The following is a 21,971-nucleotide window of genomic DNA, read 5'->3' as shown; positions in this document are numbered from 1 at the left end:
CTCTTCTGTCCATGGAATGCTCCAGGCAAGAATACTGGAGTGGGTGGCCATTTCCTTCTCCAGAGGATATTCCCAACCCAAGGATCAAATCCAGGTCTCCCACACTGCGGGCAAATTCTTTACTGTCTGAGCCACCAGGGAAGCCTACTATCCCTACAGCAGGATGTAAAATATACACATGCTCCTGGTCCTCAAGACTAATGTATAAAAGTAGGAGCAAACAATGCTTGGAGTTTTGGCTACAAATTAAACACTTTACATAAATCACTATGTTACCATTCCAAATTAAAATAACAGACCAAAAATTCTAAGATTAAGTAATCTGCAGCTAGTCACAAGGCGATAAAAGGATTCAGATCCACTTTTACCAGGCTACAAAGTGCAGGCTCTTTCCATTGTATTGGCCGTCTCAAAACTACTCTGTTGCTTTATCTAATTATATCACTGCCAAACCCTGTGGGGTAAATAGAGTGCACAGTATGATGCGCGAGTTGTATATACAAGCTCTGGAGTCAGGAGACACAGGATCAATGGTGGCTCTGTATTACTAGCTGTGTTATTTAACTCAGCTCACAGGTCCCTCATGATACAATGAAGAGGACGTTAACAGTTTCTATATGTGTACAGAAAGTATTTGTTGTTGTTTAGTCACTAAATGCTATCTGACTCTTTTGCAACCCCATGGACTATAGCCTGCCAGGTTCTTCCGTCCATGGCATTTCCCAGGCAAGAACACTGGAATGGCTTGCCATTTCCTTCTCTAGGGGATCTTCCTGACCCAGGGATTGAACTTGTGTTTCCTGTGCTGGCAGCTTTCCTGGTAGCTCTCCTGGTAGCTCTTTACCACCAAGCAACCAGGGAAGCCCTATAGAAAGCACTGGGTTAGCCAAAAAGTTCATGAGGGTCTTTACATACCAGAAAAGCCTGAACAAACTTTTTGGCCAACTCAATACCTAGCACAAGGCTAACTGTAATGAGGTGTTAACCATTATTATCATTCCACTGATACATAAAGAAACTGACACACATCAACAAAAAACCTAGACGATAAATCAGGTTCCTTGCTTGTCAACCATTTTTCCACTAGGTCATATAGCTGTACTGACATAACATGTCAGTGTTTTTCTTCTGAAAGACAATATATATTTTCTAACACTGAGCTCTTTGTCAAAAATGATTATATTTCTGCCACCTCCGCAAAGCTTAAATATTCAATATGTTTTTTGCTAATGATTCAATCCTTAAATTCAGCCCCTGATCATCCTTCTTCTGGCCACCCTTCCACATAATTCAGGAAAAGAAGGCACCCTGGTCCTGTGTCCCCACCACAGCCGCCACAAGCAAGAACGCTGCCAGACCTCAGCCTCCAAGCTTCCTGCTCTATTACACATCCCAGGGAGCGGCTGCTACAGAAACGCTACTTGCCTCACATCTGGCTTCCATTTTCTTTACCGAATGGTCCTGTTTTTCACTTTGTGATCCTTCCACTGACCCCTGCTAGACTTCCAAACAAACCAACCATGGGCAACCATGGGCAACCATTTCCTTTTGGTGAAACTCCTTGCAAGCCCAACCATAGTTATTATTTTGGTTTTTATTTCCTTATTATAGTCCTTGATAGTGACAAAGTAGTACTTGCTCCCCTCTCCTATTGTGGGTTGGAGACCGAGACAACAGGCCTGGAATTAAAAAATAATTTGTTTTTAAGAGTAAACTAGAGATTAGACAAAATAGACAGTACCTATTCTCTTCTCTCTCCTTCACTCGCAAATTAGGCCTCTGACCCACATTCTCACATGGATAATGGGGTTTCTACTAGCCTGAGGATCCCAATTCTGTGCCAAATATGGCTCCCCCATATGGCAAAAAAGGCTGCTGCCATGGGACAGCTGCTGAGCTGAGACTAAATCCTGTTTGGAACACTTACGGCTCACAGGGTGTCACCTCCAAGATGTTCAGGGCTCCATCTCTCCCTCCCAGCCTGCCCATTAGGTTTAAAAGCAGGCGTGCAGCATAATCACCCATGCCTCTCCTGGATCCCTGAGGGGAGCCCCCTCCTCTGGGTGGAGCGTCTGTCATATGGCTACCAAGCATCTGGTTTTAAGCAGTTTTTGGTTGAGAGATGAAGTCGTGCCAGTATTGTACTGTTTCCCTTCCCTCTGGACATTCATCAGAGTAAATGACATGAGTAGATTAGCCCAAGGACCTGAGTCCCACCTGGCTACAATTGATTCTATGGATCCAGAGTGTTGAACCTCACATACTAGGAATCCCTTCTAGTGTTAAAGTACGTGGGGATTTGAGTTGTTTCTCAGAGTTTATATTGTTGTCTGATTGCCCCCTACACACCTGTAACACCCCACTACACACAGACACACATTCATATACATTTTGCAACCGATAGTTGGTTTCATTTTTTTTCCTTATAATTTCTCCATGTCCTTGTTAGTGAATGAAAACATTTTGTACTTCAAACTCAGCTTGATGAAAGTTAAGTCTAAATCAGCAAGAGGTTGAGTGATACTAAGGTTAAGAAGGCCATCTCCTCCCCCCAGACCAGAAAATGCCAGAACTGGAGGACTGGGAGGGCAGTGTGGTTGGGGAAAGACAAAGAAGCAGAAAACAAAAGCCAGGAAAAAATTGACATTATCCAGTGATATAAACAAAGAAAGAGGAGAAGGAAGGTATGAAGAGAGATAAAAAGTATGATGAGAGATGGAGTAGAGAGGAAGAAATGAACATTTATAAAGTATCTACCATGCACCCAAACTTTATAAGATAACTCCATTTTTATGGAATGTTTAACATCCATCAGGACCCCATAAGAAAGAAGGTACCCCATTTTTACAGACAAGTAACTTGTCTGACATTGTTGAGTAGCTAGTAAGTATGATATAGCACCTGAACTCAAGTTTGTTAGAATTCAAAATCCCATGCTTTTCAGTGCATCAATCTGTCTCTCTCAAGTCTAAATGACTGTGTTCATTCTTAACCACAAACCCTTACTGTAACTATGGACACATAAAATGTTAACATTAGAGGAAGCTAGGAGAAGGGTATATGGGGACTCTCTGTACTATCATTGCCACTCTCCTGTAAGTCTAACTTTATTTCAAACTAGAATTTTTAAAAATGAATATAACTGCATTTCACAGAGCACATGTAACCCAGACAAGGAGACAGCCGTGCTTCTATGGATCAATAACCAAGCTTCATATGATTTACTCACTGTCCTTTGACCTCAGATGCTAATGAGCCCAAATGTTGCTTCTTACTAAAATTAAGTAATTGCTTTAAAAGTTGCTGTCAATCTGAAGATATTTCCCAGCTAACCCTATTACCGTTGCTAATTTAAACACAGAATTAAAAACTGCCATTACACACCATGCTACCCGCTTATGATTATACCTCACATCTTCATAATATATCATAGGAGTCTCACTCATATCATAAGCAATTAAATACAATATTTTAGGCTTTGGGGTGATAATGCCTACTACTATTCTAATGATTGGTAACTCAATTATTTAGTTATAAAAATAATGCCCTTAGTTGTAGAAGTTCTATGTGTTGATCTGGCATCATGTTTTCAGATATTTATTAGACTGGAAAGAGGATCCAGGCCCTTCAGAGGACACAGTCAGACAAAAAGAGTGATAGCCATCTAATTCTGTTTTCATATTTTCTACTACCACCTTTTGTGTTTCTAAAGGGATATTTCAGAGTCCTGTCTTTCTTTGAGGTACACTCTCCTTTAACCCTTCTTGTGGTACTCCTGGATCTCTCGGTCTCGACACCCTGTCCTGGCCAAGAGGTAGGCATGTAAGCAATCTACCTCTGACCCTCTCCCCCAGGAAATGGGATACTGGGCAAGGGAACTAAAGATGGAAGCTACATCGAGGTCCCAAAGAGACTTTCCATGAGCTAATCCAACTAAGATCCCTGGAGCTAATATGGCTTCTATACTTGTGAGATCTTATTTTCTCTTACTGTGTGAGCTACGCAAATCTATTCAATAAGGGTTTTTTTTTTTTTCTTTTAATAAAAGATAGTTTCTGTTACTAGCAAATGTAGAGGATAAGAACGCTGTATCTGGAAGGCATCTTAGAATGACCTAATAACCACACTCCCTTGCTTCCAGCCAGTAGGCTACAATTGAAGAAAGTGAGCATTTTAATTTGTGCTCAGTCTTGCTACATGGAATGTCAATTTTTTGTCCTTGAAACTAATAGCATGCTAGTGTAAACAGTCTCCGTGGGCTTGCCCATAAATATTTCATAGGATATTGCTATTAAAAAAAGTCTGCTTTAAAAGAGTTATTGATGCCACAAACTAGCTCTCTCTATAAATGAAGACCTAACAATGTATAATATTGATACTCCTGTAGTATTTCCTATCACAAAAATGAGTTAAAGGAGACAGAAATTACCTCCAAACTCTATTTTAAAGTAGCTCATTTAAATAAGATATTAGGAGAGACACTGCTATTAGGCTCTCAGTGGCTTAGAATATTAAGTTTACTTCTTGTTCATATCACAGGCCAATGTAGGTCATTAGAGGGACGCTGCTCCACAAAGTTATCAGGTCTCAGGGTCCTCCATCTTGTAATTCTGAGCTCCTTTAGTCTGTAAATCTCTCCATGTGGTAGTCAAATGGAGAAGAGAGTGGGGCGTGGCCACAGGAGATTTTTATGGGTCAGACCTGGAGGAGGAACACATCGCTTTCACTCATATTCCACTGACCAAACTCTAGCAAGGTTACACTTAGCTGCACAAGAGGCTGAGAAGTGGGGTCTAGTTTTGTGCCCAGGAAGGAAAGAACACATACATTAGTGAATTCCACTGGGTTCCCTGGTGGCTCAGATCTGCCTGCAATGCAGGAGACCTGGGTTCAAATCCTGGGTTGGGAAGATCCCCTGGAGAAGGAAATGGCTACCCACTCCAGTATTCTTGCCTGGAGAATTCCATGGACAGAGGAGCCTGGTAGGCAACAGTCCATGGGGCTGCAAAGAGTCAGACATGACTGAGCGACTTTCACACTGCCATAAGCAGCAGATTTCTGGACTTGAAAGAAAACAAAAATTCTGAGTATAATTCACCTCTACCTAAATACAGAGACTGCCCTACTTGAATTAGCTACACACACAGATATGTTTTTTTAAATATTCTGTTCTACAGTGACACAAGAAAAGCACTAAAATTATCTAAGTAATCAAGACATGCAAGCTTTGGGAACTTCCTTGGTGGTCCAGTGGTTAAGACTCTGCACTTCCAATGCAGGGATAGCAGGGGGTGCAGGTCTGATACATGGCAGGAAACTAAAATCCCACATGCCACACGGTGAGGCCAAAAAAGAAAATTAAAGAAAAAGATATACAAGATTTCTTATTAAATAATGAAAGCAAAAAATATACTAGGATAGGGTCTTCCGTGGTGATTCAGTGGTGAAGAATCCACTTGCCAATTCAGGAAATATGGGTTCAATCCCCGGTCCAAGAAGCAACTAAGCCCATGTGCCACGACAATTGAGCCTGCGCTCTAGAGCCTTGCAGCACTATAGAAGCCTGCACACCTAGAGTCCATGCTCTGCAACAAGAGAAGTCACTGCGGTGAGCGCACCTCACTCCTGGTACACTTGCCCAGAAGAATAAAGCCCCTCAGTTCCTATTTCCTAACAATTATCTGCACCACAATGGCTTAAAGAGGGAGGGGGTGGGGAGAAGGCGGGAGGGCCGCTTAGCCAGCAGGCCTGCTTCCAGGCAGCCAGCGGGCTGGGCTGGCAGACTGCTCAGAGCCTGCTGCTTTCCACCAGGGGTTTTGCCGACCAGATCAGAGCGACACTTGAGAAGGCAGCAGCTGTGGCCAGAGACATCTCCTCTAACTCCTTCTTAGCTAATGAACTGGAAGGATCCAGAGGGAGTCAGGAAAGAATAGCTCCCCTGGGGTGTGCAGGGAGGCCTTTCCTTCCATGAATTTTCCATTTTTAATTAGGCTTGATAGTTCGGTCAGGATAAGACTTTTGAGACAAAGTATCGTACTGAGTAGGGATGCCCAAGGCTTCATTCACCAGATCCCTCAGGATCACAGACCCAATACTTCTCATGACTTGTCTCCCGACTTGTGATGGGGCAAAGAGGAAAGAAATAGGGGATTTTTAAAGTATGTTTTCTATTTCAAAAGGAACATGCAATAATTATTAAAAATTAAGACAGTTTTGAAATATAAAACAAAAAAAGAAAATGTTTCCCATAAACCTACCTTCCCAAAGGATAACAATCTAGTGTTTTATTTAGCTTTTTTGTAGACAGATACCCGTGTTACTTGCACATAAACATAGATACTTAAGATGAAAATTTGATCATATTATACACTCTATGCCTCTTGCCTTTTTCCAACTGCTGTATCTATCTCATTTGCTTTAACAGCTGAAGAATGTTCCATTTTAAGTTTATGCTTTTATTTTGCCAATCTTTTACTGAGTAGTATCACTTTTCAGTATTTTATTAGAATAAATTCCTGATATACAGATTATTAGATATTCCAACTTACACTATGTTTTTTTTATCTTAATAGATTTTAATAGACATTACCAAGTTGTAGCCTTTTTGTTGCTATTGTTCATCATAAAATAAGTTTTCAAAACAAATTTAAGGTGAATTGTTTGAATGATTTACCCATGAAACATGGCCACCAGAGAAGTTTCTACCTAGATAAATTAACTGTTTTCCAAATCTAGGAGTATAGCTCTGGGAATAGTTGGCAAAGAAGTCACTCAAAATAGACAAAGCCATGAACAGACAAGTCATTTGAACAATTTTACATTCATTATCTGATCCTGCAAATTATTCACAATCGTACAATACTAACTTCTTTTAAAGTAAAAATCTTACCTCTTTATGTTTCTAGAAGAAAGTCAGTCCTGAGTAGTTTGGAAACCAGAAATGGAACAGGGTCTATAAGGAAAGAGTCTAATATTCAGTGCCACAGTCCTCAGGCATGAAGGGGTGAAAGTGAGGAAGGTCCCTAGCCTGACAAATAAACTCATACAGATGCTACATGTCCCTGCCCTGAGCACTGGATAGGGGTGTCAACGGGGCCACTGTCCTTGCATGTAACAGATGGAAAAGAGAAACCAAGAGAGTTACCCTCAAACTGCTGCTTCTTGGGGTCACAATTCTTTCCTTCACGCAAAACCCCTCTTTTTCTGTCTCCCCAACTTCCCTCACTCCATAAGCAATGAAGCAGGTCTGTATCCTCATTTTCCTAGGTCACTGTTGAACTGCATTCCCCAAGACACACTAGCCTGAATTCAGTCCCCAATTGGCATGTGTGACCAGCAGAGGTCAGCATGGAAGTTTTAGATGTCACTGGAGCCAAACGTCAAAATGGAAGAAGAAATGGCCACATCCATTCTCATCCAAGCATGTTTCAGTCTTTGTAGTGATAGCTTGTGTTTGAATAAGAGGAAAACATAATAAAGTAATATAGATAGGTTTGAAAAACAGCAATATGCATTCATGTGGCCTTAAACATTTATTTCTTCTATCTACAAGCTAAATTTTTTTAAGTGTGATTCAAAATTGACTACTGACTATATTAAAGCCCTGTGTAAATTGAAGACAACAGAAGGAAAAATCAAAGAGGAGAAGAAGCAAAGGAAACTTCCAAGAGTGAACAGGCTAGTTTTGAAAGACATAATTTGGGTAGTCAGTTCTTTTCTTCATTTTCAAATTCGAAATATGATACAAAGGATTAAGAGCTCCCTGGAGTTGAAATAAGAATTACCTAAGATTGCTGATAATCATGGTTTGCTGCAATAATGCCATCATCAGACAATTTTAGCATAAAATGCCAAGATAATAGTTTATGTATGTAAACACACACCTTATAAGTAATTTCCTTTTTAAAAAGGAAAAGAAAAAAAAGAGAGAAAGAAAGAAAAGTACCATTTTATCACCATGCCCTTTTAATGCAGAATTATTATTCTTAATGTAGAGTCAGATTAGATAATCCCTCTACCTAACAGGAAAGTGTACGAGTATGAGTGTATGAGCATGTGCAGGATATGTGTCTGTATATACACACACAGACATCCTGCTGTTTTATTTCATTTTAAATCAGTGTGTTCAAGTGTATTCTCTTATGGTATATCAATAACAAACTTTACTAAGGAAACCTAAGCTTACTAGGATCAGCATTAATTTTTCAAATTAATCAACAACAAAAATGGGCTTTGGAATTATATAAAACTGTGTTCAAATCCTGGCTCCACCATTTACAATTCAAGAAATTTGAGACAAATAAATGACCACTCTAAGGCATGGTTTCCTTCACTGCACATGGAGGTACTCCCCACAGAGCTGAAGTATGAATTAGATGAGAACACATGCAACCACCAGACAAATCCTGAGGAGTCAGTAAGTTTGATTATCTTCCCTTTAATCCAAACATGAATGATTTATGCAAAATTCTTCCTAAGATATGCATGGTACCCTTGGACTGCAAGGAGATCCAACCAGTCCATTCTGAAGGAGATCAGCCCTGGGATTTCTTTGGAAGGAATGATGCTAAAGCTGAAACTCCAGTACTTTGGCCACCTCATGCGAAGAGTTGACTCATTAGAAAAGACTCTGATGCTGGGAGGGATTGGGGGCAAAAGGAGAAGGGGACGACAGAGGATAAGATAGCTGGATGGCATCACTGACTTAATGGACGTGAGTCTCAGTGAACTCCGGGAGTTAGTGATGGACAGGGAGGCCTGGCGTGCTGCGATTCATGGGGTCGCAAAGAGTTGGACACGACTGAGCGACTGATCTGATCTGATCTGATTTAGGAAACAAATGAGAACATTTAAGTTACAAAACATAATTTAACACTTTTTGCTAACAGTTATCTTATGACACCATCACTCCTAGTTAAGCCAGTTAGTCTTATATAGTGAAATTGGCATTTACCTACCAAGAGAGTTTTGAGGGATTTCCCTGGTGGTCCAGTGTTAAAGAATCTGCCTCACAATGCAGGGGACGTGGGTTCAATCCCTGGTTGGGGAGCTAAAATCTCACATGCCTTGGAGCAACTAAGCCCACGTGTCGTAACTACTGAGCCCGCACGTTCTGGAGCCTGTGTGCCACAGCTAAGACCCACCATGGCCAAATAAATAAATATATTAAAAGGGAGAATTTAGAGAGAAGGAGTTTTGATATCCTCACTATAATCTTTCAAGCTAGTGGCCAAAAAGCAATGCCAAACCTAAAAATGGACTATAACCAGGATTGTTAAAGGATAATGCATGGCTCCTTTTTTTGAAGAGAAACAAATGTCTCAGAGAGATTGTTTTTAAATCACTCAAAAGCACAGCAAAGGAAAGGTAAAACAAAGGGAACCACCTGACATAACACCTATTGTTAAAGTAACCCTTCCCCTTTTCCCCTTTCTGCTTCCAGAAAACAAAGCCCTTAAAGTACAAGCCTCTACTGCCAATGCATGAGACACAGGTTCAATCCCTGATCCCAGAAGATGCCACACGCTGAGGAGCAATTAAACAGTGCACCACAACTACTGAGCCTGCTCTAGAGCTCAGGAGCCACAACTCAAGCCTGCAGGCCCTACAGCCGGTGCTCCAAAACGAGAAGCCACCGCAGTGAGAAGCCCGAGCACCACACCTAGAGTAGCCCACGCTCACCGAAACTAGAGACAAGTCCTCAGAGCAACAAAGACTCAGCACAGCCAAAATATACATAATTTTTTTAAAGTACAGGCCTCTAATCAATGTACATTACCTATAATAACGTATAAATGTGCCGGTTTTCCTAAATGGGAAAAAGTTCAATGTAGGGAAGGAAAGCCAGGAGTAGGACAAATCCTGAGTAGACTAAATACTGGAATGCAAGTGAGATTCAATTCACGTTAAAGAAAGATCAGAGGTGTTCAGAATGCAACGGGTTCATTCCATCCTTGAGGGATCCCACTTGTGTTAATGGTTCCAGTTCGCTCTTGCTCTCCTGCACGTGGTACTTTACAGTCATCTTCCCTTCCCTGTCTGTTCTGTGTCACAAGCTCCAACATCAAATGGGAAGATGACAGACTTATACATACTGCTTGACCAGCTCCCACAGTTACATAAAGTCACGCTCCTGCAGTAAATCCCTGTGTGTCTGTGTGTGTATATTTATATATAAATACACGTATGAAGGGATTTGTTACAGGGATGAGACCTTATATAACTGAGGGACCTACAGATATATATCACATTCCCAAGTGGCTCAGTGGTAAAGCAACTGCCTGCTAATGCAGAAGACAGGAGACATGGGTTCAATCCCTGGGTCAGGAAGATGCCCTGGAGAAGGAAATGGCAACCCACTCTAGTATTCTTGCCTGGAAAATCCCATGGACAGAAGAGCCTGATGGACTGCAGTCCATGGGGTTGCAAAGAGTCAGACACTACTGAGTGCTCACACAAGACATCACAAGATGGAGATATATATATCTATATCTATATCTATATATCTGACGAACCCTTACTGATACACACCTACATACTTAATATATTGATACTTTTCTTGTTTTTCTCTGAATATCTTAAATCTTTTTGATCTCTTCAACACAGAAGGGAAAACGCAGAACTAACTTTAAAACATCCTTTTCTCTCTCTCTCCCCTTCAGGTAACTAGGTTACAATTAAAAGCCATTACATGGTGATGTTATAGGATAAAGAATACCCAAAAGCCATTTTCCATCTCTTTCTTGTTAGCAGAAACCCAATCTGATTCAGGTGTCAGAGGCCTGCTCCCTCCTAGGAGGCTGGGCCCTCCTTTGCCCCAGGGGATGCATCTTGAGTAGTGCAAGCCAATCATGGAATTTCTTTTCTTCCCAATGACTGGGTTAGGAAAGGGCATGTGACAGTTCTGGCCAGTTAATTGAAGAGGGAAATCTGTTGGGTGCACAGAAGTTTTAGGAAGTCTTCCTCCTCCTTTTTAAAAGGGAACATGCAATAGACATGACCCTTCTCACAGTCTTTGGATGTTGTTTTACAGGGACATGATTTCCAGAGCTGCTATAGCCCTTATGGTAGGCAGAATAATGCCCTCCAAGTGTGCCCATATCCTAATCCTCAGAACCTATAAATATGCTAGGCTACACGGCAAAGGGGAATTTAGGTTGCAGACAGAATTAAATTGCTAATCCTCAAAAGAGATTATCCTGGTTCATACAGGTGGGCCCAAAGTAATCACAAGAGGTCTTAAAAATGAAAAGGGGAGGCAGAAGAGGAGAGCTGGAGCGAGATGTGACTACGGAATAAAGGCACAGACACGCAACACCACTGACTCTGAAGATGGAGGAAGGGGGCCAGAGTCCGAGAAAGTCCCTGCAGAATCTGGGAAAGAAGCCCTGATGAAATCAAGCCTTACATCTTGATTTTAGCCAACTAAGACTAATGTGGGACATGTGACCCAAGGAACTGTAAGATAACAAATATTTGCTAATAAGCAGCAATAAGAAATTAATAGAGCCCTATCTGACTACAATGCTAATATACCTGAACTCAAGAAACCAGTGGCAGGAGTAGAGAGTAGGAGAGCTTTGGCTTCCCCCTGGAGTTTTAAACTCCGTATGTTCAAAGTAATTACTAAAGCAAATGTAGAGCGTGTTACGAGCCCAGGGTACCTCTTCTACTAAGCTCTGCACTTACGACTTGCTGTGTCCTGTTCTGAGCATCATGTTCAAAGACGGACACTTGCAACTAGAGTGTTCACGTGACATCACAGGAACAGCAAAGAATCCTGAAGATGTTGCCTTATAGGAGACTTCAAGAAAGTCTACAAACCTTATGAGGCTGGGATGTGTAAGTGGGAATGAGACCGTTCTCCAAGGGGCAGATTAGAACTCATGGGTAGAAACAGATGAAGCAAGTTTCATCACAATATATGGACAAGCTTTTTATCATTTAGAGATGATCACTGCTGGAGGGTCTTGCCTCTGAATGTATAGCACTTGATGTCACCGGAAGAGAGTCCCAGATAGAGTGGGTCTCATTCTCTTCTAAAATCCCACCTAAACCTAAGGTTTCATTGGTTTATTTTTAAGTGAGAGTTTTAGTGACTAGTACAATGCTTACCACATAGAAGGTACTTAGTATTTGTTGAATGACTGAGTGAGTTCAGTGTGGAGGCATAGGACACAGACTGCAAAATCTATCTATTTCACAGCTTGTCCATGTTAGTATTGCTTTGATAGGCATATCTAGCCTGTAGAAACAGGCCTGAAAACACTGGCATACAATTATGACTAAGGATTATCAGTAAGAATTAGTGTCCAGATAATGCAATTGGTTTTTCTCATCCTAGTCTTTCCATAATTCACAGAGAGGAACAGAATTTATTTTGTTACTCCTCAGGTGGTTTCCAACCAGTGGTCATATAATTTCTAGCTATTTATCATTCCATGCAACCCTCCAGTAAAGACAAAACAATGAATTGCTTAACAAGTAGTATTTGATGGTGATGACATTCAATAGTATCTTTGTATTTGCCTCAATGTTAGGACCCTTTTCAGGGCTGCCATCTGGACTAAACCAAATGACAATGCTGATTTCTTGATGGCCCAGTCCCCACATCTTGTTTTGCCCTTTGGGTTTATCCAAAATTCAAGGCTTGTCTGACTCAGAATCAAAATATGTGGTTAGTTACTAAAAAAGGGTTTTGGAGCTTGGTCGGCTGGCTGGGTTTTTGTTGTTGCTGTTTTGGGTCCAGGCATTACTCTTAACTCCCTTCGGTTAAATACTACATTACCCTTTCCAATTTCTCTTTTAAAATGCATACAATTCTGGGTCAGAATGGGAGTGATTGCTTTCCTAGGCCTGGAGGGACTGGGGTATCAGAGCTCTGAGCTCTGGGGGCAAAGGGAAAAGATGAGAAAGGGGGAAAACAGAGATGCACTGCGCTACTCAGAACTACAGGGAGCTTGAGTGTCACCTGTGGAATCACACCTCGCTCAGGAACAAATTTTAGAACAAATCTAGCTGATAACTCAATTCTAGAAACAGTGAGTGATCCCTCTTTAACTCTCTGCTTCCCTCACAGCAGTGGGTTCTTGGTCTTGAAACTACTTTTTATAGAGTGACTCTGTCACCCTGACTGGACGGAGAATAGGCATGAAGTCTAAGCTGGACCAGTCAGAGTCCATTTATCAATACCTGAATTAAAAGACAGAGACACATTGGCCTAGCCTCTTGAGATGCCTCATCCAGTTACCATGATGTAGCTTAGAACCTGTAGGCTGGCCAGCTTGTACTTGCAAAAGGTCAAAGGGGCAGAGGAAATAGGCCTATGGCGAGACATACCTGATCCTAGGCCCTTCAGAGGCCTGGCTACATTCTTGCTCAAGGTTACATTTGTGTTATCTTGCAAGTTATATGGCACCCCACTCCAGTACTCTTGCCTGGAAAATCCCATGGGTGGAGGAGCCTGGTGGGCTGCAGTCTATGGGGTCGCTAAGAGTCGGACATGGCCGAGCGACTTCACTTTCACTTTCCACTTTCATGCATTGGAGAAGGAAATGGCAACCCACTCCAGTGTTCTTGCCTGGAGAATCCCAGGGACGGGGGAGCCTGGTGGGCTGCCATCTATGGGGTCGCACAGAGTCGGATACGACTGAAGCGACTTAGCAGTAGCAGTAGCAATCTTGATTCGAGTCTATTACTTGTCATCACAGAATCATAATAGTACATATCTGTGGTGACTTCTTTAATGTGTCAACTTAAGTAAGATGAACCACATTTTCCAGGATTCCCTTTTCTGTGTATTTCTGAGGAGGATCAGACACAAGAATGATTCTTGTGGGAGATCTGCTGGATTGAAATGATGCAGCAACCATTCCAAAGCTCTCACGGCTGCTGCTTATATCTGCTTACTCAACTTGTTCACATGAGGCAGCAGCTGGGCCTGAAGTTGGCTCTGCTTTCCCCTGGACCTTCCCTCAGCTTCTCTAGCTCCTGGTTTGTGCATGGTTAGCTCTGTGATAAAGAATTCAAAATTGACTTTTAGCCATATATTAGTTCATCCTGCTGATACTGGGCCCATCTTCCCAATCTATCGAGATCATTTTATCTGTCATTCTGTACATTAACTACCTAAGCTTCATTACAATCTGACCTCTGGCTGTCCTCCCCATACCCTTCTTATTAATACTCCTCAGGGCCCTTCCATCTTCTAGAAAACTATTAAAATAGTGGGCAAGAATGGAAAATGATCTAATATATCACTATGCTGCCCCTTCCTTATACATTTAAACAAAAGTTTCTGAAGATAATGGTATGAGTTTTGCAGATATGGAAATTTCAGTCCCTAGATCAGGCCTGGTAGTAAGGTAAGGCAAAAGAGGGCCTTAAGGTAAATGGCTGCCTTGTCTGGCTACTCTTGTAGCAAGTTTTGGCCACCACAGCAAGAAATAGGAAGCCCCAGCTTCTCCCATCTCTTACACAGGGCAAAGATTCCTCACACTTTGTCTTCCTTTTTCAAAGAACTGTAAGATCATAAGGTTGGGAAAAAATGACTTGTTTCAGCCTTACCCCCCAATCTTGAACATGCCTGGAACAAGTAGATACTCAGTAGTAACTATTGCCCTTTGCTACATAAGCTTGCACAAGGCCCACTTTGACACTGAGGGCACAGGAAATCATAGCCAACCCTAAACTGCAGCACAAACATCAACCTCCGTGTCCATACTGGCAGACACATCACCAGCCATGACTTGTAATATTTGGGTATAAGAAAGAGAGGGAAGAAAGAAAGAACGGTGATATAGTACTTTTTACCAAATGTACAATTCCAATTTAAAACTAGAGATTCAGTTCAGTTCAGTCGTTCAGTCGTGTCCGACTCTTTGCGACCACATGAGTTAGTCAAATATTATTATCCTTAAGCCCTTTTTAATTATGAGTCCTGGAAATTAAACTAAAATTTCCCACCTGAGCAAAGTGTGCACACTGTGTTAACTGAGAAGGTAGAGGGGAATATGAGATAGGTAGACAGATGCAAATAGACCTCACAAAACAGAAAATGGCTATGTATAGAGGGAGGAAAGGCTTAAGTGAAGAGTACAGGATAAAAAAACAGATTTCTTTACATATGCTTTTGTTGATTTGACTGTGGAATCACAAATACTTTATATCATTACAAAACAAAATTTTAAAAAGCAATACTTTTATGCTGAGTCCATACTCAAAAAGCTTTGTATTAATACTATATGATTCCATTTATATGACATTCTGAAAAAAAGGAAAACTACAGGGCCAAAAAGCAAATTCCTAATTGCTGGGAACGGGAGTGGGAGTTGACCATAAAGGGGCTTGGGGCAATTCAGGCGATGATGGAACTGTTCTATGTCTTGGTTGTAGGGCAGGGTACATGATTTTATGCTTTAGTCAAAACATACAGAACCACACATTAAAAGTGACAAATTTTACAGTATACACATTATACTTTAATAAAAGGAAGTGTAAAATAGCCTTAATAATAAAAAGCAAAAAAAAAAAAACTAAATGTGTGTCTAGTGGTATAACCATCAGAAATAAATCACAAGTGACTTTGAAACACAGTGATGTGTCTCCTCATTCATGTTTTTGCATACACCCTCATTACAAAAAAGAAATTCAAACATTTCAATCATTTTCAATTCATCATAATTTTAGAGTAGCATTAATAATGCAACTCTTGGACTACTGGGTATGTAGTGTGGGAAAAGTATAATGAGTAATAATATTGGTGTTAAGAACAGAGATTTTGATGTAAAAGGAAGGCACAGATTAGGATCAATGCAATTAAGTAAAAATCCTGCTTTCTAATTAGAAGTATTAGCATGAATTCATAATTTATTTTATGTTAAAAATATTTCTTGGACTTTTCCGGTGGTCTAGTGGCTAAGACTCTGCACTCTCAATGCAGGGGGCCTGGGTTCGATACCTAGTCAGGAAACCAGATCCCACATGCTACAACTGTGTGTGTGTGTGGTGGGGGTGGTGTGTGTATTTCTTGTATACGTCTACTGAAAAGACCTAAAAATAATGGCCAAACCAGAAGCAATTACCAACCACAGCATCCAGGTAGGCAATGGCACCCCACTCCAGTACTCTTGCCTGGAAAATCCCATGGATGGAGGAGCCTGGTAGGCTGCAGTCCATGGGGTCTCGAAGAGTCGGACACGACTGAGCGACTTCACTTTCACTTTTCACTTTCCTGCATTGGAGAAGGAAATGGCAACCCACTCCAGTGTTCTTGCCTGGAGAATCCCAGGGATGGGGGAGCCTGGTGGCTGCCGTCTATGCGGTCAAACAGAGTCGGACATGACTGAACTGACTTAGCAGCAGCAGCAGCAGCAGTGGTCTCTAAAATATACCTCAGGGCTTCTTGGAGAAATGGTAGATTAATGTCTGGAACAGAAAACATAAGAGATGAGCCAAGAGCAATTTGTTACACTAAAAGATAAAGAAGTCATCAAACATTACTGGAGTTATCTCCAGAATGTCCATGACTCAACTTGAATGCTCCTGCTGGGCAAATACGGGAAAATTTAGGCACTCGTAAGGATAATACTGGCAACGCATTAGAATATACCACACGTTTAAATTCTTAAGTTCATAATGATCCTAAAAAGCACTGGTCATCTTTGCATGCTAGGGAACCGCTTCATATCTGTAAAGCTGACAAATAAAAGGAATCAAGTACCTTTCCTGCTTTTCATTAGGGAGCCCTAGTGGCTGTCAAGGGTAAAATTTTCTTTGAACTGGAAGTGTTCTAGCTAATAAGGGAAGAAGCAAAAATGCCAACAGATTCTATCAGATCAGATGCAATTATTAACCAGAGGAATGAGCCTAACTTCTGAGAGAAAGAGAAAAATTAAGGTGAAAAGACGTAAGAACATTTTTCATTTTAAGTATTTCATGAGAAAGTGATACTGATTACTGAAAACTAAATTGCTTAAGCTTCTTTTCTTTTAGTAACTTTACTAGGATATAATTCATATACTACGTGTGAGTGTGTGTGTGTGCACGTGCACATGCTCAATTATGTCTGACTCTTTGCAACCCTGTGGACTGTAGCCCACCAGGCTTCTCTGGAATTTTCCAGGCAATAATACTGGCATATTTTTCACAGGGATCAAATCCATGTCTCCTGCATTAGCAGGCGGATTCTCTGCCACTGTGCCACCTAGGAAGCCCCTCATGTACCATATAATACACTCATTTAAAATGTGCATTCAATGGTTTTTAGTATATTCAGATATGTAAAACCACCATCACAGTTTCAGAACAATTTCATCATTCCCAAAAGACCCCCAACACCCATAAGCAGCTATTACCCATCCTTGTGTCACCCACAGCCCCCACCACCAGAGGCCAGTGGTGCTTGAAGTGTCATCTCATTGTGGTTTCCATTTCCATTTCTAGAGATGACTTTTTAGTGTGCAGAGAAATAATTTTTTTTGAAACTTTAGCTCTCAAAGTGAGGAGAAAAGATCCTTTTGAAAAGAGAACAAGTTGATTCACACTTCAAAAAATAATAAGATGAATGCTTTTTAGTGAGGGATTCTCAAGTCAGTTTTTAGGAATTAAAAATCATACTAAAGGATGAATATTATAAAGAAATAAAAGACAAAGAACATGGGAAGAAGAAACAATATGTTTTTTGGTCATATTCTGACAGATAATTTGACACCTAAGCATTGGAAAAGAGCCTGATGCTGGGAAAGATTGAAGGCAGGAGGAGAAGGGGATGACAGAGGATAAGATGGTTGGGTGGCATCACGGACTTGATGGACATGCATTTGAGTAGGCTCCAGGAGTCGGTGATGGACAGGGAAGCCTGGTGTGCTGCAGTCCATGGGGTCACAAGGAGCGGACATGACTGAGCGACTAAACTGAAGTGAACTGAAACATTTATGTTGAATAAAAACTTTTATTCCCAAGAGCTCGTTTTTCAATCAAACAGTATCAGGATGAGCAGACAACTCCTGAATTTAACCAAAAGAAAGAAGGAGAGAGGACGGGAAAGTAGTGTTTGCGTTTTGGAACAGTTTTTATTAAAGTTGAAACTGAGGCGTCTGAGACTGGACTAGCCCTTCATGGAAGAGACATCAGCACATGACTCTGCTGTGTTTGCCCTGTAATGTCTTGATGTGCTATAAAAGGTTGGAAAAAGACCAGGAAAAAATTTTAATTAAACATTTGGGGAAGCCTAAGAGACTGAGTTTAACTAGAAGGAGGTAAGTTTTCTAATTCAGATAAATTAATGGAACTAAAGTAAACAAGTCAAGACAACTCAGTTTTAACAACTTTGAATATGGTACTTAAATAAGTGAGTCTATCTAACATGAGAATATGGAGTAAGCCATCTGGTGACCCTAAAAGAGGAGATAAAAATGGAAAATCACAGAAGTGACTGTTTACTTACCCTTAAAGGAAAACTAGAAAATGGCATTTATGGAAATGAACCTACCAGAGGCACAGAGAGGAAGAGATGTTGGGACCATCATCTTACAATAAAAGGAAAAATCTGACATTTTGTCTTAGAATCACAGTGAAATTTAGAGAGGAAGGGGTTGGGTCATCCAGGAGGAAGACAAAAAGGTGAAAGGAAAACAGATGGAACTGAAATAAAGGAAACAGCCAGAAATATGAAAGAAGAAAGTAAGAATATCTTTCTTACATTCATAATATGAACAGGACAGAACTCTGAAATCCATTGAAAGACTTCACGAAACCAGAAAATCAATGAGACCCAGAAAATTTCAAAAAAGAAGTACATTAACTATATTTCAGAAGAAAGAGAAGTAAAAATAGGATGATATCTTTGACGAAAAAGGCCAAAGAAGGGGGGGAAAAAAAAGGCAAGGGACTAGGGGAATAATTTGAGAATAACTTGATTTACTCAAAGAATTTTTAGGTGAGCTTCTAGAGCTTTCTAAAATCAAGTTAGGAAAGAAATGTGGAAATGTCACAAAATAAGAGAAGGAAATACACATGAAGAAAATGTTTTGAGAAATTATCTTGAAGAGAACGAAGGATCATCAATGAAAATGTCAAATTAAGGAAGAATGCAACAATTCTTCTTTAGCGAAAAAATAGAAATGAATACAAATAGAGAAACTGATATTTTAAAGCAAATAATAACTGTCATTTAGAGGTGGAAATAATAGGTGTTTTCCTTAAACTCTGAACTCTTGACATTACTTTTTTTCTCATTCAATTATGTATTGAATATACACAAGGCTTTTTCCCTCTTACAGACTAAGACTTTTAAGCCAAAAATATAGAAACTATGTCCTTTAAAGTCACTGCAATGAATACAAAGTAGACAATTCTTTATATTTCTGCCCAGTTCAGGAAAAAGCTGAGAACTTTTATCTCCATAAAATTGAGAGAATATCATATACAGGTCTAGATTATAAAAATGAGTAGTCACTCAACAAACACTGAATAAATGAGGAAATGATGAATGGAAAAACAGACATGCACACAAAAACACTGCTTTTTACTTGAGGCATCACTCAAGATTTTTAAGCCACATCAAAGACAAGAACTATCAAAAATTTTCTTTCAGGAAAATTAATTCAAATTAAAACATAAAGCTTCTACAAAATTTTGCTTCTAAAAAGTTCTTTAAAATTTTGAATCACTACTTATATACACAAAACTAACATAATACTATAAATCAACTATACCTCAATAAAAAAGGAAATAAAAAAAATCAAACATATGCTTTTGAAATATTTTATCATTTGACAGATCGTGAAAAGACATCCCAGAGAAGTAAACTTTTGAATAGGACTACAAGTACCTATTTTTTACCTTAAGATTATGAACGTATTATTAATTTATTTTTCTCTTTCATTGCATTCACCAGACTTAGATGAATCATGTTTAAAGGCTTCTTCTTGCATAATGCTTCCAGAAGCACCTTTTACTTACAAGTTTTCATGAAACTGGCTGGCAGTAATTAGGATTAGTCAGAAACTTGCATAACGATCATAATTTTTCATTAATAGAAATGTCTCTGCATTTTTAAATAGATTAATCATTATATTCCAGATAGTGACATCTTTTTTAAGTGAAATCTATACTGTTTTGTTAGACATGGAGTATGAGAGGGAAGATTTTGATGCTACTATGATACCTGAAATAAGATTTAACACTCCCTCAAAGAAAGACTGCTTGGACTATATGCAACAAGATAAATCTACCTGGCTGTCATCACCCACAAATGCACCTTGCCTTACTTCTACTATACATTAAAAAAAGAAAGAAAGAAATGAGAAAGACGACAATAAGATAATCTTGGCACACATTTGCCTGCTTCCAACCACTAGACTCTGAGTCCTTGAAGGCAGAGACCGAACATTACAGCTTTTTGATCCTGCGCCTGACACAGGCATTTGATAGCATCTTGAATGAAGATTGGTCAGTTCTGGGCACAAGATCCAAACCAGATACTAAATCATGGAGGGATGTGTTGTGCTACCAGACTATAGGGTTTAATATTTTATTCGGTTTCCTATCCTGGAAAGCCCATTCCTTTATCCAGCAAACATTAAGCATCTTCCACAAAGCAGGCTCTGTTATACTGCTTTGGATACAAACAAAAATTCCTATCCCTAGCCTACATTCTAATGGAAGGAGATAGGTAATAAATAATTCAAATAATCAATATCTTATGTTAGATGTTAAGTGCTATAGAAGAATAAAATAGAGCCAGTTAAAGAGAATCAAGCATGCAGAGGGAGTTATCATGAATTTTAAGCAAGGTGGTCAGGACCAGCTTCCCAAAGATGGTGACAACTGAACACAGACTTGAAATAAGTGAGAGAATGAGTCCTGGGGATCTGAGGGAAGGTCGGTCTATGGAAAGAGCTTTAGCAAAGGCCTTCATGTGGGAGAGAGCCTGGCCCGTCTGAAGACTAACGGTAGGCACCTAGAGCAGAGTGGACAGGGGAAGCACATGTAATGTGGGCCCGGGTAAAGACTTTGCCTTTTACTTGAAAACAGAAATCCTCTGGATGATTTTTGAACTGAGGAGTGACATCTGACGTATTAAGTAAGATCCTTCTCACTACTCTGTTGAAAGAGGCTGAAACAGATTCACGGGGAGGCCCTTGCAGTTATCCAAAAGAGAGATGATACCTGTATGTGTACACTAGGGCTGCCACAGACAAAGCACCACACACTGGGTGGTTTAACTAACAGAAATTCACTGTCTCCTAGTGTTGGAGCCCAGAAGTCTGGGATTGAGGTGTGGGCAGGACCATGCTCCCTCTGACGGGTCTAGGCAAGGATGTGCTTCAGGCCTCTCTCTTAGCTTCTGGTAGCTTCAGTCGTTCCTTGGCTTGTGGATAGCTATCTTCTTCCTGTGTCTCTCTATATCAATGAGAGCAGGGAAGATAATGAGAGGTGGTCACATTCTAGATAAGATATGAAAATCTGACCATAGATTATCCTGACAGATTGTGGAGAATGTAAAAAAAGAAAAGAATAAAGGATGAGTCCTTGATTTTGACCTAAGAAGGGGATATGCTGCCATGAAGATAAGGAAGACCACAGACAGAGAAGTGGGGGTGACAGCCATCAGGTGCATGGCGTGTAGTGAGCTGCCAGTCTCCAGCAGACGCGCTTCTAGGCTTTGAGGCAGCACTCAGGCCAAGGCCACAGGCTCCCTGGACCGCTCTCAACCAGCAGCTGTGCACAGCAGGGGCACTAGAGCAGGACTGTTCCAGCCTAGGCAGGATGCCTCTAAGGGCAACCTTGGCTCTGGGTCCTTATTTGCCCACTAAGATTTGCTCAAAGCTGTGCAGAGTCTCAGGTTCTTACCCGCCTTTCCTCCTTTCTTCCCTCCCTTCCTTCACAGGTTTCAGATTCACAATGCCATCCAAAGGCTCTCCCTCTACTCTGGCTCTTACTCCTCTCTATCCTTCACAGGTGTCTCC

This window comes from Bos mutus, chromosome 21 (genome assembly GCF_027580195.1).
Source record: "Bos mutus isolate GX-2022 chromosome 21, NWIPB_WYAK_1.1, whole genome shotgun sequence".
NCBI lineage: Eukaryota > Metazoa > Chordata > Mammalia > Artiodactyla > Bovidae > Bos > Bos mutus.
Note: the sequence above shows the minus strand (reverse complement) of the source record.